The sequence below is a fragment of the Podarcis cretensis genome, assembly GCF_951804945.1.
Source record: "Podarcis cretensis genome assembly, chromosome: 4".
In the NCBI taxonomy this organism is placed as follows: Eukaryota; Metazoa; Chordata; class Lepidosauria; order Squamata; family Lacertidae; genus Podarcis; species Podarcis cretensis.
In genome coordinates this window covers 14,865,050-14,883,062 of record NC_137173.1, presented here as the reverse complement: position 1 = coordinate 14,883,062, position 18,013 = coordinate 14,865,050, and the positions used below count along the sequence as shown (strand labels likewise).

Genomic DNA, 18,013 nt, shown 5'->3' with positions numbered 1-18,013 from the left:
ATCCAATGAAGGCGGTCTTGCGGGCACTGTGATCCACATCCGGTTCCCATTGAATTAGCTGAATATGTCATTTGATGCAGATGGGGTTAAAAATCCGACTATTCGTGAATGACTTGAGCTGAACTAGGAACCGTTGTCTTTTCTGTTTGTTTGTTTTTAAAATAACATTTAACAGAAACACAATGAGCTTCTTAACTAGACTTGGTTATGTCTTTTGAGATCAAACCTATGCATAAATCAGAGCTGGCTGGTTATTATAATCCAGATAGAAAATAAACTTGTATTGACCACACATTGTCTGAGAAAGTAACCGAGCAGATCCTTCATTGACTTGGAAGGAGTACTTGACAGAAGAGTTTCTTTTCTGTTTTCCCTTACCAAAAGGAGAGATTAACAATAGCATGTAAAACAAAAGTTCTATCTTGTTCAGTTTAAGAGAGAGAGTGTGTGTGTTTGCAGAGGACAGATCTTAGTGCCCCTATAAATTGTATATGATATAACTGAATAACCCCAATATATCTGTCTTGCTATATGAAGAACAATCCATTTATCTGCATTGGCTATCTTTGAGGGTGTTGGGTCTTAACAATGTAAGTCATATAAATGAGTAAGTCCAAAGTTATTGTTGCTAGCTTTTCATAAGATGTTGTAAAACATGGGTAGGCAAACTAAGGCCCGGGGGCCGGATGCAGCCCAATCGCCTTCTCAATCCAGCCCGTGGACGGTCCAGGAATCAGTGTGTTTCTACATGAGTAGAAAGAGTCCTTTTATTTAAAATGCATCTCTGGGTTATTTCTGGGGCATAGCAATTTGTTCATTCCCCCCCAAAAAAATATATAGTCTGGCCCCCCACAAGGTCTGAGGGACAGTGGAGTGGCCCTCTGCTGAAAAAGTTTGCTGACCCCTGTTGTAAAAGGTAAAATCGTCAAGATAGTGGATGGAGGTAGGAAGGCACTTCCCCACACAAATTAAATTGTGGATAAAGATTCTGTTTGAATGCCCATTGTGATGTAATTGTACACTCCTTGTAGATTGGGCATAGGCTGCCTATAAGAATTGGAAGGGTAAAACTGCTTCACTGCCTTAAGTGATATGGTCTGTGAGAGACTATGGTGATGAAAAGGGTTAATAAGACAGAACGGACACATGGTTGGCTCTGGGAATCACCTCCTATGGTGCTCTATGGCTTCCTGGCTACGTGTTGGATGTTGCATGGAATACCACCTAGACAGGTTGGCAGAGGCCTAATACAGCGGCGCAGACTTGGGCGCCGCACTGTGGGTGCCCAGCACACAAACGCCACACTACGGCATCTCCCTTCCTCTGGTTTTATATCTTTAAGATGGGATTCTGTAGCAGGAGGTACTGGCAAGGATTTCTTTGCATGACTAAAGAGTTGGCCAATTACAGGTCTGTTGTTCACAATCTAAAGTTTTAGAGGAGACAACTGGAGGAGGATATGGGGCAGAAATAAACAGGGATGCAATATTCAATATATACATACTTAGACTTGAGTCTTTTGATAGACAACTGAGTCTCTCCTAGCTTCATAGCGCTTGGGAAATAAAGCTGGGCTGTTTTCCAGCCCCACTTGTCAGCAGCACATGGGATCAGCTGTTTTTCAGGAGTTGTAATATAGTGCTAGACTGAATACAGAAGCTGGGAGCAGATCCAGCCTGTTTATGACCACTGCTTCAGGCAGGACAGATGATTCAAGCCTCTTACTCCCCATCAATGAACAGGAAGTGCAGATCAGTAAGGGGTCATGTAATGGAACGCTGCTGTTTGTTTATATTGGAGCAATAAAACTTTGACTGGATAGTTACTGTTGGTTTTCCCTTGCTGGGGAAGAAAAAAGAAACTGAAATGGATATCCACAACCAAATCCTAATTCGGTAAAAATCTGCATACTTGCAAGGAGTGTTTGCCAGGGGCAAACAAAGCATTTTGTATTTTATTTGTACAGTAGTTGTTGCATTACCTCCCAAAACCAAATTCAAAAGAGAGAGAAAAGGGACTTCCACAACAGTCTTAAGAGATGATGTCTTGGTATCAACTAGGAGCCTAGGAAACAGACTTATATTGAGTCAGACTATTGGTCTATCTAGCTCAGTGGCTGTCTGGGGTCTCAGACAGGAGACTCTCCTTTTCCTACCTGGAGATGCCAGGAGTTGAATTTGGGATCTTCAAAGCAAATGTCCTAGCACTAAGCCACAGCCCTTCCTTACTTCCTAGAAGGAAGACAGTGGAACAGATTGCTTTGGGAGGAGGTGGACACTCCATCACTGGAAATACTTAAGCTGAACAGTCACCTGTCAGGTGGGCTGTGCTTGTATCCTGTGTTTTAGTTTCTCCACCAAGGAAGGAGTGTGATGACCTCTGTGGCCCCTTCCAGCTCTAAATTTCCTGTCTCTGTGGCTCCTAACAACTCACGCTATCAACCTGTTAAGAAGGCATCTCCCCAAGGACCAAAAAGAGGGACAAAATGGGGTTGATGGTTTTCCAGAGACTTGTAATGGAAAGTACTATAGGGATGGTCCATGATACATAGGGACAGTTGGAAAGTGTGTGTGCTGATTTGGTTTTTCTTCCTGTTCCTCTTTATTCCCAGCCTCCTCTGCCTCTTCTCCCAGGCCCATTTCTTTTACGGTTTTAATTCCTTGAGTTAGGTGGCTTTGTAATGGAATTGCATTTTATGAATGCCAAGAGCTGCGTTGGGGAGCACTCGTCAAAGAGCGGGATGTGAATCTTGAAGAATAAATGAATAGATGTTTTCACACAGCGATCATTTTCAGGGCTCTGAGAGAGTCACTAGTGCGCCACCAAGAAATTAATCAATACCAAGAGACCCACAGGAGATATAGGACCCATAGGGAAGAGGCCATCCCACTGTCTATTTCAAAGGGTCGCTGATATGCTTCCTTTCATCCCCTCTTCTACTCCTCCTTCACCTTAGAAATATAGAGACATAGGAAGATGCTATCAAGATCAGTATTGTCTGAACTGCACCGGCAGCAGCTCTCCAGGGTGTCAGACATGGGACATCCCCAGTCTTACTAGGAGATGCCTGGGATTGAACCTGGGACCTTCTGCATGCAAAGCAGATGCTCTACCACTGAGCTATGGCCCTTCCTATGTGCATAGGGGCATAAGAAGCTGCCTTATACTGAGTCAGGCCCAATGGTCCATCCAGTTCCATATTGCCTATATTGGCAGGCAGCAGATCTCTACCAGGGCTGGATTAAACCATGTGGAGGCCCCTAGGCAGTCAAAATCTTGGGGACCCCTTCACAATGATGTCGGTTTCTGAGTTAATGGGGGTTTCTCTTCCAAAATCAAATTTTTCAAGTCTGAACCAATATTATTTCGATCTATTGTCATGGGGCCCCTAAAAGTGGTGGGGCCCATAGGCCAGATCGTACTCTGACTATTTAATAATCTGGCACTGATCTCCAGGGTTTCCGGAAGGGTTTTCCCCAGATCTACCTCAAGATGCTGGGAATTGAAATCGGCAGATGTTCTATTACTGAGCTATGGCTGATGATGATGATGATGATGATGCAATTTGTATTACATTACTCAAAACCAAAGATCTTCCCAAAGAGGCTCACAATCAAAGGGTTCTAAATGAAGAATACAATAAAATAGACTTTTCCCAACCTTCCAGCTGTTTTGGATGACAACTCCCATGCTGGCTAGAGCTGATGGGAATTGTAGTCCAAAACAGCTGGAGGTCATCACTAGGTTGGGGGAAGGCTCCAATAAAACAGCATCATGTGAATCCCATCTGTAGAGTTGCATATGAAAATTAAGAGCAGAAAATTAAGTAGGACTAGAAGGCTGATCGCCGAATAATTGATGCTTTTGATTTATCATGCTGGAGGAGACTCTTGAGCGTCCCATGGACTGCAAGAAAATCAAACGCATCCATTCTTAAGGAAATCAGCCCTGAGTGCTCACTGGAAGGACAGATCCTGAAGCTCCAATACTTTGGCCACCTCATGAGAAGAGAAGACTCCCTGGAAAAGGCCCTGATGTTGGGAAAGATGGAGGACACAAGGAGAAGGGGATGACAGAGGACAAGATGGTTGGACAGTGTTCTCGAAGCTACCAGCATGAGTTTGACCAAAGGCAAGTTTGTGGAAGGCAGTGGAAGACAGGAGTGCCTGGCATGCTCTCGTCCATGGGGTCACAAAGAGTCGGACACGACTAAACGAGTAAACAGCAACAAAAACAGTGCTGAATACCATCCTATGCTTGTCTATCCCTTGTTTCTAGTGCACATAAACATAAATGCCTGCCCATGGACATTAAGTGCACAAGTTGTTATTTCAGAGTGTGGCATGGCTTCAAAATAAGCTGATAACACATTGCATTAAACACCTCATTGGCTTTTTAAATGGTGAAGAAGGAGTTGCTGTTTTCCAAACCAAGTGAAAACAGGAGACAGGCAGAACCTTCCCCGATGTTTAAAGAAGGGGGACATAGGCAATGAAACTAGGCTTGAGAATAGCGAGTTCTCCAAGAGGATTCTTGTTCTCCCATCTGTGAAATGTTGAAGGCTATGCTTATATATTTACAAAATCTAATTTATCAGCTGTACACTTGCTGGAGTCCTCTGAGTGACATGTGAAGTAAAAACAAATTAAGAATCACCATTGCAATACAGCAAATTAAGACACAGCAAAGGAGACATTTATGCAATCAACCCTTTGAAACAGAGACTAAGAGATTAAAACATTGCAGCAATGAACAATTGAAATAGAGCTTTTAAAAAATCAAAATCAAAAGCTAAATAACATATTGTAACATTTTGTTTGATGGTATGTTGTGCTTTTAGCAGGAGTTTTACCTAGTTTATGGTTTTGATTATTTACTAAAAGCATTTATTAAAAGACATCTGAAACTTTAACCTTACCAATTTTTAACAATATAATAAGCCAACTGAAGACAACTGTGCTGGTCACCCAGCACGTTCTTCCGATCGCCAAAGAGGAAGTTAACATTTGATGTGGCTCTAGGAAGTAGAGTGTGTTCCCAAAAAGAAGAAAAAAAATTAGCTGCCTTATGAACATATTGCTGGAGAAATCAGGAGGTTACTAATTGAGTTCAAACTAAATGAATTTGATTCCTCGTTAGCTGGGCAAATTACACCATCCTGGAATCCAGAACTTATTAGTCACTGAGATGTTTCTCACTTCATTTCATTCTTGGCTTTTACTGTGCCAAGAAGAAGATAGGAATCCTTATGCCTTTATATGGAATTCCTGTTTGCACCTCAAGTTCTGGAGATGTTTGTTCCCTGCCAAGGGAGCCATATGGAAGAGCGTGCCATTCAAATGCAAAGCAAGCTTTTGAAAGCTGACCAATCCAAGCAGAGAGTGATACAAGCTCAAAAGGTAACTAAAAGCAGGATAAAACTCTGAAAGAGGAGGGGGGGACTTTTCAGCTCAAGGGTCACTTGCCCTTATAGATGTCCTCCTGAGGGCCAGGTACTAGAGGTGGGCATGGCCAGAGGCAAGCAGTGGGTGGAGCAACAGATATGGCTCTTGCCTTGGTAGAGAAGGCTGCATGCAAGTCATGCACCCTTTCTAAAGACATGTTTCTCCATCCAGGCTTGCAGGAGGCATGGTCCCAGTTCAAGGACACATTCCAGCCAGCAAAAAAGCACTCAAGGAGGGGGAATGGATGAACTGATTGATTGATTATTTGATTTCTATACCTCTTAAAAGGTAAAGGTACCCCTGCCCATACGGGCCAGTCTTGACAGACTCTGGGGTTGTGCGCCCATCTCACTTAAGAGGCCAGGGGCCAGCGCTGTCCGGAGACACTTCCGGGTCACGTGGCCAGCGTGACATCGCTGCTCTGGCGAGCCAGAGCCGCACACGGAAACGCCGTTTACCTTCCCGCTGGTAAGCGGTCCCTATTTATCTACTTGCACCCGGAGGTGCTTTCGAACTGCTAGGTTGGCAGGCGCTGGGACCAAGCAGCGGGAGCGCACCCCGCCGCAGGGATTCGAACCGCCGACCTTTCGATCGGCAAGTCCTAGGCGCTGAGGCTTTAACCCACAGCGCCACCTGCGTCCCTTCATACCTCTTAATATATTTAAAATATCTCTAAGCGGTGTGCAGAAAACTGAAGCAACGAGAGACAGCAAACAAAATACTGTACTTTTCCAGGTATAAGACCAGGGTGTTTTGTTTACTAAAAAATAATGTTAAAAGCGGGGGGTAGTCTTATACACATATAGTGCATAGGGGGAGCGTGTGATTGGTTGCTACCGCAAGCCAGAGATTGTCAGTGACTATTGGGTGTGTTATTGGTTGCTGCATCAAGGTCAGGTGTTGATTGGCTGTCATTGCAGTAATTTGGCGGGAATGGATGAATTGCTTGCTTGATTGATTGATTATTTGATTTCTATACCTCTTAATATATTTAAAATATCTCTAAGCGGTGTGCAGAAAACTGAAACAACAAGAGACAGCAAACAAAATACTGTACTTTTCCAGGTATAAGACCAGGGTGTGTTTTTTACTAAAAAATAATGTTAAAAGCGGGGGGTAGTCTTATACACCTATAGTGCATAGGGGGAGCGTGTGATTGGTTGCTGCTGCAAGCCAGAGATTGTCAGTGACTATTGGGTATGTTATTGGTTGCTGCATCAAGGTCAGGTGTTGATTGGCTGTCATTGCAGTAATTTGGCGGGCGATTTGTGGCTTTTGCTGGCGAGGGACAGAGGATCGGTTGCTTTTCGCAGGTGAGCGATTTTTGGCAATTCCCCCTAAAAAAAGCTCAGCAAAAGTCCCCAAAGATAGGGAGCGTCTTATACATGGGGGCATCTTATACACAGAAAAATACAGTATGCATAGTTACTGATACAGTCGTACCTTGGTTTTCAAACAGCTTAGTTCTCAAACATTTTGACTCCCGATCGAAACCTAGAAGTGCCTGCTCCGGTTTTCAAACATTTTTGGGGAAGCCGAATGTCCGACAGGACTTCCATGTGAGGAAGTGTCATGTACAGGTACACTGCGCCATAGAGGGACCTCCCCATCCTTCCTTCTGGAGAGAAAGAGAGTGCACACAGGATTGTGCCCTTCTCTTTGAAGGTCTTTAAATAGCATTGCTCCCACATCACAGACCAAACTTTGTTCTCACCATACTGTCCACTGCAAGGAGGGAGTTCCATTAGCTCCTGTTTCCAATGGGAATTGCCATCTCTATTTTTAAGAGCAGATCATTGGAACGTTAGACGGAAATAGCCCTAAATGGGTCTCCAGCAAATTGGAAGTGAAATAAAACTTCTGTGTCATCGCAACCTTCACTCTGTTTCACATCATGTTACAGCCCCTCCTTTGTAAGGTCCTTACCCATTTCCCCAATAACATTGAGAAAAGTTGTATATGTGGCAAGGCGCCATCACTTTCAGGGTTTTTCCGCTCTTGAGAGATGGGCAAATTTGTCAAAATCGGTTGCTCTCAACATCTCATTTTCCCCACATTCTTGAATTCAGCGCACCATGTTTCTGAACTTTTTAAAGAAACAATCCCTCCTGAAGATTCACAAGCATTTTCATAGGATTATAGAATCATAGAGTTTTGTAGGGTTTTTTGAAAATAAATTTTATTTAAGATTCGACATTAACAATAAATCAGCAGTAACTAATACATCAATTCATTACAATTGACCATCTTCATAGAGTTTGAAGGGACCCTGAGGAACATCTATTCCAACCCCCTGCAAAGGAATATGCAGATGTCCCATCTGGGAATCGAACCTGCAACTTTGTTGTTATCAACAGTGCGTACTAACCAATGGAGCTAACCACTTAGATTTTGTGTATATTTCTCCTAATACACCCATTTTTTTATAGAACTTTGCCTAATATGCACATTTTTACCAGTTTGTTCCCCTAAGCATGTGTGTGTGTGTGTGTGTGTGTGTGATTTTCACTAACATATGCAATTCTGTGTAACTAAAAAAACCCAGCCGTCTTTGGAAATCTGCCCTTCTCTGAATTTTCCTATGCAGCTCTCCAGCCAAGCAATGTGTACAAAATGCATGGAATTGCATAAAAATGCACAAATAAGTGAGAATGATGTGCAAAAATGCTTTATATTAGGGGAAATTGCCTTGCAAAAAAAATGTGTGTATTAGGCAAAATCAGGCAAAAGATGTGTATTTTAGAATAAAAGGTATTAAATTCCTGATGAATTTTCATGAAGACTTCCTTAAAATGATAATAATTGCCAACGGGTGTGGAAATGTGGAAAACTGAAGTTAAAATTGGGGAAAAACAAGTGATGGAAAGAAACCATAACTGACAGTTTCACCTGGCCCCATCATTGGGCAACTACATATATATCAGCAATCGGACAAGCAAGTTATTGGGTGCTATAGGGTATCATTTTGCTCACAAAGCTATTTAACACATATATGAAGCTGTTGGGAGCCATCAGGGGATTGGGAGTAGTGTCATCAATTCACTATTGATACCCAGATTTTCTTTCTTCCCATCTGAATTGCATGTGACTGTGCAAGTACTGGTTCAGTGCCTGGCTGCAGTGATGGGCTGGATGACCACGAATCAGCTGTGTGGTGTAGTGGTTAAGAGCGGTATTCTCATAATCTGGGGAACCGGGTTCACGTCTTCGCTCCTCCACATGCAGCTGCTGGGTGACCTTGGGCCAGTCACACTTCTCTGAAGTCTCTCAGCCCCACTCACCTCACAGAGTGTTTGTTGTGGGGGAGGAAGGGAAAGGAGAATGTTAGCCACTTTGAGACTCCTGAAGGGGAGTGAAAGGCGGGATATCAAATCCAAACTCTGTGGCCTGAGGCAGGGTCCTGAGCTGGGGAATTCAGCCAACTGGGGAATGGCACTTTCCCTGAAGGTGCCATGGAAATCTTTTCAATATTGATCCAGAGCAGAACTCCAGTGTATGGTTAGCAGAGTAAAAACTTAAACACATTGCAGGATTCCCAAAAAATAGACCAGAGACAATTGTATTTCATCCAGCAGAGTTTTACTGCTACTGAAGGCAAATGAGCATAATGGTCACAAGAAGAGGAGAAGAGTTTGGATTTGATATCCTGCTTTATCACTACCTGACGGAGTCTCAAAGCGGCTAACATTCTCCTTTCCCTTCCTCCCCCACAACAAACACTCTGTGAGGTGAGTGGGGCTGAGAGACTTCAGAGAAGTGTGGCTTGCCCAAGGTCACCCAGCAGCTGCATGTGGAGGAGCGGAGACGCGAACCCGGTTCACCAGGTTACGAGACTACCGTTCTTAACCACTACATCACACTGGCTCCGATACATTCAGGATTGGCACTGTCCATAAGAAATCCAGTTACAGCAGACTTACCTTAAGTCTAAACCTTAACACTATAGCATACTATGTAAAGAACACCAGAAGGAAGAGAGATAGAAAGAGAAAGTGTGAAACCCAGGCTCCTTCTTGGCCCTACTTTTATAGTCAGCATGACCTTGACTGAAAGAGATAAGAGAACCAGTTGAAGCCAGCTGCACTCAGCTTCTCGGAAGGAATAACCCAAACATCATGAACCTTCTGCTTGTTTCTGTCACACAGAGAAGCTTCTAGAACCCTCTTGAATTAAATGGAATAGGAAAGATCTCTACACGTCAGAACAATAATTTCTGCACTAAGAAATGCAAACTGACAGAAGGAACAGGTGCATAGACTGGAGGTGCTCCCTAATCCATCTTTAACACTAGATGCATGTGGTGCAATGGGCCAGTGCGTCTGGCTGTTAACCAGAAGGTTGGTGGTTCGAGCCCACCCAGGGATGGCTGTGGGAAGGATTCCAGCATTGCAGGGGGCTGGACTAGATGACCCTTGAGGAACCCTTCCAATTCAATAATTCTATGATTCGAAGTGGCCACAGTAGCTAGGAGTGCCATTTACCTCCTTTGGCCAACGCATCAACTAGGCTGCTGAGCAGAGCATCCTACATATTATACACATATAACACCTATGTTAAAGGAATTGTAGTGGAATGGAATGGACTCCCCACTGAAATATGGCAAGGCCTTCAGTGCCTGCCGAAAACTCATTTGTTTTCCACGGCCTTTGTTGGCCTTTGGTGTCATCTGTGATGTTGGTTTAACAAATGTTTGCCCTGATGGGGAGAGGCTGTTGAATTTATTGCTTTAATATTTTGGAGGAGGGTTAAGAGAATTTCTTGGGAACCACCTTTCTGCAAGGTGATATAAAATATTTTAAACAAACCCAACTTTTGTTGTAGCATAATAGAAATTGGGACGCAGGTGGCGCTGTGGGTTAAAGCCTCAGCGCCTAGGGCTTGCCGATCGAAAGGTCGGCGGTTCGAATCCCTGTGGCGGGGTGCGCTCCCGTTGCTCGGTCCCAGCGCCTGCCAACCTAGCAGTTCGAAAGCACCCCCGGGTGCAAGTAGATAAATAGGGACCGCTTACTGGCGGGAAGGTAAACGGCGTTTCCGTGTGCGGCTCTGGCTCGCCAGAGCAGCGATGTCACGCTGGCCACGTGACCCGGAAGTGTCTCCGGACAGCGCTGTCCCCTGGCCTCTTAAGTGAGATGGGCGCACAACCCCAGAGTCTGTCAAGACTGGCCCGTATGGGCAGGGGTACCTTTACCTTTACCTTTTTAATAGAAATTGAAGCCACAATCCTAAGCACTTGTTTTTTCCCCTGCTCTGGAGGATATGACTCGAGTTGCAAGAAAGGAGATTCCGGCTGAACATCAGGAAGAACTTTCTGAGAGTGAGAGCTGTTCAGCAGTGGAACAGTCTCCCTTGGGAGGTTGTGGACTCTCCTTCCTTGGAGGTTTTCAAGAAGAGGTTGGATGGCCATCTGTCATGGATGAGTTAGATGAGATTCCTGCATTGCGGGGGGCTGGACTAGAGGACCCTTGGAGTCCCTTCCTGTTGATGGATCTCAACCAAAAATCTCTGCTGCCTGGCTGCGTATTCCGTGTAGTCCAAGTCAACAACTCAGGAACATAAATTGCTGAACAGTAGTGTGATTTGTATTTGCTATTATTGTATACAGAGTATAGCGCAGCTTCAAAGGTCCGTATAGTAAAAGCTATGGTTTTCCCAGTAGTGATGTATGGAAGTGAAAGCTGGACCATAAAGAAGGCTGATCGCCGAAGAATTGATGCTTTTGAATTATGGTGCTTGAGGAGACTATTGAGAGTCCCATGGACTGCAAGAAGATCAAACCTCTCCATTCTGAAGGAAATCAGCCCTGAGTGCTCACTGGAAAGACAGATCGTGAAGCTGAGGCTCCAATACTTTGGCCACCTCATGAGAAGAGAAGACTCTCTGGGAAAGACCCTGATGTTGGGAAAGATGGAGGGCACAAGGAATCATAGAATCATAGAATCATAGAGTTGGAAGAGACCACAAGGGCCATCGAGTCCAACCCGCTGCCAAGCAGGAAACACCATCAGAGCACTCCTGACATATGGTTGTCAAGCCTCTGCTTAAAGATCTCCAAAGAAGGAGACTCCACCACACTCCTTGGCAGCAAATTCCATTGTCGAACAGCTCTTACTGTCAAAAGTTCTTCCTAATGTTTAGGTGGAATCTTTTTTCTTGTAGTTTAGAACCATTGCTCCGTGTCCGCTTCTCTGGAGCAGCAGAAAACAACCTTTCTCCCTCCTCTATGTGACGTCCTTTTATATATTTGAACATGGCTATCATATCACCCCTTAACCTCCTCTTCTCCAGGCTAAACATGCCCAGCTCCCTTAGCCGTTCTTCATAAGGCATCGTTTCCAGGCCTTTGACCATTTTGGTTGCCCTCCTCTGGACACGTTCCAGTTTGTCCGTGTCCTTCTTGAACTGTGGTGCCCAGAACTGGACACAGTACTCCAGGTGAGGTCTGACCAGAGCAGAATACAGTGGCACTATTACTTCCCTTGATCTAGATGCAATACTCCTATTGATGCAGCCCAGAATTGCATTGGCTTTTTTAGCTGCCGCGTCACACTGTTGGCTCATGTCAAGTTTGTGGTCAACTAAGACTCCTAGATCCTTTTCACATGTACTGCTCTCAAGCCAGGTGTCACCCATCTTGTATTTGTGCCTCTCATTTTTTTTGCCCAAGTGCAATACTTCACATTTCTCCCTATTAAAATTAATCTTCTTTGTTTTGGCCCAGTTCTCTAATCTGTCAATCTAATCTAATCTGTCAGGAGAAGGGGATGACAGAGGATGAGATGGTTGGACAGTGTTCTTGAAGCTACCAGCATGAGTTTGACAAAACTGTGGGAGGCAGTGGAAGACAGGAGTGCCTGGCGTGCTCTGGTCCATGGGGTCACGAAGAGTCGGACACAACTAAACAACAACAACATAGCGCAGCTTTGTACAAGTTACTTATATACAGACTCGAATCAAGCTCCACAGACCAACCTCTCTGAACTCCAACAACAGCCTTGCTGTGACATGCTGCTTATAAGGGAAAACTTTTAACCAATCACCGCCTGTTGCTATGCTTCCCTATCTCCAAGTAGACTTTCTCAAGTACCCTTGTTTAACTTGGCTTCTTGCCAAGCAGCTCATTGTCCATTTCAGGGGGCAGGGGGTTGTACTCGATGGCCCTTGTGGTCTCTTCCAACTATATGATTCTATGATTCAAAGCTGCAGTGTTATCACAAACCTCAACACTTCCAACTCTAAAATTCTATGATACTACTAATGTGCAAACCCCGTTGAACACGGCAGGACTAACTTAGAAACATGAGAAACATCCAAGAAGGTCAGCAGATTGTGTTCCTTGGCCTCTTCTATTTTGTTGTTGTTGTTTAGTCGTGTCCGATTCTTCGTGACCCCATGGACCAGAGCACGCCAGGCACTCCTGTCTTCCACTGCCTCCCGCAGTTTGGTCAAACTCATGCTGGTAGCTTCGAGAACACTGTCCAACCATCTCGTCCTCTGTCGTCCCCTTCTCCTTCTGCCCTCCATCTTTCCCAACATCAGCGTCTTTTCCAGGGAGTCTTCTCTTCTCATTATGTGGCCAAAGTATTGGAGCCTCAGCTTCAGGATCTGTCCTTCCAGTGAGCACTCAGGGCTGATTTCCTTCAGAATGGATAGGTTTGATCTTCTTGCAGTCCATAGGACTCTCAAGAGTCTTCTCCAGCACCATAATTCAAAAGCATCAATTCTTCAGTGATCAGCCTTCTTTATGGTCCAGCTTTCACGATGTATGGAAGTGAAGTGAAAGCTTCCATTTTACCCACACAAAAACCTTCTGAAGTAGGCTAGGCTACGAGATTGTGCCTGGCACAGGCTCACACCGTGAGCTTCACAGCCAAGTGGGGATTTGAACTCAGGTCTCCATCATCTGGCACTCCAGCCATTCCACTGTGCTGTGAAAGGAGGCTGTATGAAAGCCAGGCCAAATTCTGATCTGTAAGCTAGATGGTGTGATAAATTCCCCTACAAGTGGATTAAAATGACATGGAGTTGCAAATAGCAGACCTGTTCCTCCCTCAGCATGACTGACGGATCGTTTGCTGGGAAGCTGTTGCGTCTCTGGAGGTTAAAGCTGAAAGCGACTGATAACGTGGAGAAAATACCAAAAACCTTGAAACAGAGATCAGTTCGCAAGGGTCTTGAGAAAGACCTGTAAATCTTGGCAGCAGAAGGCGATTTTCAGGAAGTATGGTTTATGTGCAGAGGGCAGGGGGATACTTTTCCCAAGAATAAGAGCCAAACCAACATCCTTTTGATCTTTTATTCTTTTAATTGGAAAAGGCACTAGAATCACTGAAAAGGTGAACTGAATGATGTATTCACAGAGGTGGAAACTATAGACATGGAAAATTGAGATTATACTATGTGTTGTATCCAATATTTGTTATAGAGTATACAAAGGGGTTCCTTTCATTTTCCAAATTGAGTTTCATCTTTTAATTGCTGTTTAGTTTTAATGGCATTGTTTTATTGCACGCCTTAATTTTTTACGTTTAATGCTTTTAAGAGATTGTTGTATTGTGTTTTAGTAATTATATATGTCAATATTTTAACGTGCGTGTAATTGTTTTTTATACTTGTAAACTTAGAAACTTATATTGACGGTAATAACGATGATAATAATAAGAGCAGACCCACTGAAATTAATGGAAATGACTAACTTAGGTCCATTAATTTCAAAGGACAATCAGTTAAAAAAAATTGCCTGGAAATTCCCATGATGGTTCTCTGACAGGGAACATGCTTTGTTGTTTCTCAAAAGTAAAGAAAATCTTCACTTTAAAAAACAACAACAACTCGCCTTCCCCCACCACTCCCTTACCTGGCTGATTGAGAAAGTCTCTGAATAACTCTGTTGTTACAGCAATTATGCCTGTTTGTTTAACAAATATGCCACTTCTCCAAGAGTAAGCGGCCTTGCAGTCAGTGGACCTTACCTCTGAGTATACAGGTTTGGCACAGGAGAGCTGAGATCAATTATGATCAGAGCATTTTTTTTAGAAAAAGAGGTGCCGGAACTCACCATGAATGCCTCCCTTGTTCTCTTATAATGGTAATGGCGCCTACCTGAGAGGTGCTGGAACTGAGTTCCAGCAAGTTCTGGCTGGAAAAAAAGCCCTGGTTATGATATTGTTGCAGCTGGACTGAATCCATACTAATACAGTCGGATCTTGGAAGTTGAACAGAATCTGTTCCGGAAGCCCGTTTGACTTCCAAAATGTTCAGAAACCAAAGTGCGGCTTCTGATTGGCTGCAGGAAGCTCCTGCAGCCGATCGGAAGCCATGGAAGCCCAATTGGATGTTCGGCTTCCAAAAAAACGTTCTAAAACCAGAACACTCACTTCCAGGTTTTGATAATTCAGGAGCCGAAACAGATGAGTACCATGGTGTTCAACAACAAAGGTATGACTGTACTATGAAATGTGAACTGGCATGATCCAAACTTGAGCTACAAAATCCGCAATTGTTAAACAAACAGATATTTTGAGGAGTGAGTCCCATCCCTAATTATACCCTGGAATTCAAAGGCTCCATTTAGCTGCCAACAGTGGTTGATAGATTTTCCTCCATTAAGTGATGCTTACTTAAGCCAATCTAAGGTAGCGACCCTCAATGCATCCTGTGGATGTGAAGTCCTTAAGCTGGTGAAATATTGTACTTTGGCTATTTCCATGGCTCAGGTCGCATGCCATGCACAGAGAAAGTGAAATCCCTGCGTGGTGAATCTCCGGGCCTGTGGATGTTGTGGGACTCCAACTCCCATCAGTCACAGCCAGCATGGCCAATGGTGAGAGGTGATGGGCACTATAGTCCAGCAACATCTGAAGGGATACAGGTCCCCCAGTCCTGCTGCAGACTCTGAATACCGCTTATCCTTGAATCTTTGCCTTAGGCTGCCCCACCAAGCCTCCAAATGGAGTTTCTACTCTGAAGCGGGTAGGAGGACTGCATTTTATTTTTTGCAGGGGTTGAGAAGGAGCTCTAGTGAGTCACATGTTTTGCGACTGAATGCCTTGCAGAGGCTGAAATTTCAAATCATACTCCTACGCGCCGTGTCTCTTAGCCAAAGAAATCCGAGGAACAAAGCTTCTTTTAGCTGGGCTCAAGCACAATGAGGAAATAGGTTTCCCTTTAAAATGTTAGACAGTTCCCTGAAAGCATTAAAAAATAATAATAAAGAGAAATAGGATGACACTGTTTAGTTGCAAATATATCAGCTTAAGTGCTTGGAAATCACACTGAAAACAAATTACGGGCTTTGATAGTGGAGCGGGCTGTTGGATCTCCTTTTCTTGGCAAAACCTGCAGCGGTATAATTATGGGTTGTAGTCAACTCATGTTTCCTCAGAGTAGACCAACTGAAATTAATGACCATGATGAACACAGGTCCATTAATTTCAGTGTGTTTACTCTGTGTAAATCGTAGCGGGATGAGACCCATTCCCCCCCCTTCCATTGTTTACATTTCAGTGGGGGAGCAAAGACGGATACCCAATGACATAATTCAGTGGCAAACTGCCAGCTCCACATACAGAAGGTCTGAGGTTCAATCCATGATATCTTCAGGCTGTGTCGGTAAGGACTCCTGCCTGAAACCATAGAGAGATGCTTCCAGCCAGTGCAGGCAGCATGAGCTAGATGAACTGACAGTCCGACATGGTAGCTGTCAGGACTGGAGTCAGATGCAGGTCAGCATGAAAGATGCAGGGCTCCATTGTTGTTGTTGTTTAGTCATTTAGTTGTGTCCGACTCTTCGTGACCCCAGAGCACGCCAGGCACTCCTGTCTTCCACTGCCTCCCACAGTTTGGTCAGACTCATGCTGGTAGCTTCAAGAACACTGTCCAACCATCTCGTCCTCTGTCGTCCCCTTCTCCTTGTGCCCTCCATCTTTCCCAGCATCAGGGTCTTTTTCAGGGAGTCTTCTCTTCTCATGAGGTGGCCAAAGTATTGGAGCCTTAGCTTTAGGATCTGTCCTTCCAGTGAGCACTCAGGGCTGATTTCCTTCAGAATGGATAGGTTTGATCCTCTAGTGAAGTTAACTCTTTATTCAAGGAAATAGCATATGACTCAGCAGAACTTCCCAGTTGGTCTTGCCTCTGTGGAACAGTTGCCAGGACTGAAGGTCCCTGCCTTGCACCTTTGCTAATGCTCCTCCTCTCCTAGATGTTTCCCAAGCAGTGTCTGCACACCTCTGGCCTCTGTTTTGCCCTCCTCATTATTCTGCATGTTCTTAGAGACCAGTGGAGAGGGGAGATTGTCACAGCAGGAGAGGAAGACTCCTGGATTCTTCAGCAGCCTCTTGACCCTCCTCCTCTGCTCCAGCCTCAAAGTCTGAACTGCTTCCTATCACAGGCTCTCCCTGCTCACTAAACCCTGTTGCCCCTTCAGTATCCAGTCCCTCCCCCCAATCTTCCCCCTCGGACTGGTCCTCAGCATCCCACCAGCAATTCCCTGGCTCTGAGCCTTCCTCCTTTGGAGTTTCCCTTGGGGGCTCCCCAGCTGCTGCCTCCCACAACCCTTCTTTGTCTAGCCAGTCCATGACAGTTTAAGGAAGATTCCCATGGTCACCTTTTCTGCTCATTTCTCCCCTTAGGCAATTGGATAGTGCCACATACCTCTAAGCATATTTTGAGAGAGAGAATCTGTATTGTTCATTCCAAAGGCCATTGGGACATTATACAGTGAACAGCACATTAAGCAAAAAAAAAAGGACATTTGTGTATAACATGGGAGGGCATTCCAGGAGGTGGAGGAGGAAATGTGTCTTGTCAATCATCTGCCCTTTGGGTGGCCTCTTAGAAATCACGGAAAAGGAGGACCCATTTGCATGCAATTTGTGTGTGTGAATATTTATACATAGATGCCAGTTGGGAAATAATTACTATAATTTAAAAAGAAAGTCTAGAACTTTGAATATTTTCACACCACCTATCACTATTAAAATCACTGTGCAGAATAAAACTCAACAGATAACCGAGGCAGAGTTGAAATAAGATAAAATAAAATAACCTGTGGGGAGTAAGCTCCGGGAAAAGCCTGGGAAGACAAATGTGACATTAATATGTGCCAGAGTGTCATTTGTGCCAGCGCTCAGTAAGTTTAGAGGTCATTGCATCATAGCAGAGAAGTCTGAGACCAGGTGAGCTGTAAAAAAAATATGGTAAAAGTAAAGGACCCCTGGACTGTTAAGTCCAGTCAAAGGCAGTTTTGGGGTTGTGGTGAGGTGGCGCTGTGGTCTAAACCACTGAGCCTCTTGGGCTTGCCAATCGGAAGGTCGGCGGTTCGAATCCCCATGATGGAGTGAGCTCTGTCCCAGCTCCTGCCAACCTAGCAGTTCAAAATCACGCCAGCGCAAGTAGATAAATAGGTACTGCTGCAGCAGGAAGGTATACGGTGTTTCCATGCACTCTGGTTTCCGTCACGGTGTCCCATTGCGCTAGAAGCGGTTTAGTCATACTGGCCACATGACCCGGAAAGCTGTCTGTGGACAAATGCCGGTGAGCTGAGCGCCCATTTAGCCTGCCTCCCAGTCCTG

The 18,013-nt window shown here is 44.6% G+C and overlaps 1 protein-coding gene across 5 annotated transcripts in view; it reads left to right on the top strand.

The window, feature by feature from the left end:
• Window positions 1–18,013, top strand: part of GRM5 (glutamate metabotropic receptor 5) — a 274,582-nt gene that overhangs the window by 121,483 nt on the left and 135,086 nt on the right. The window lies entirely within an intron of this gene.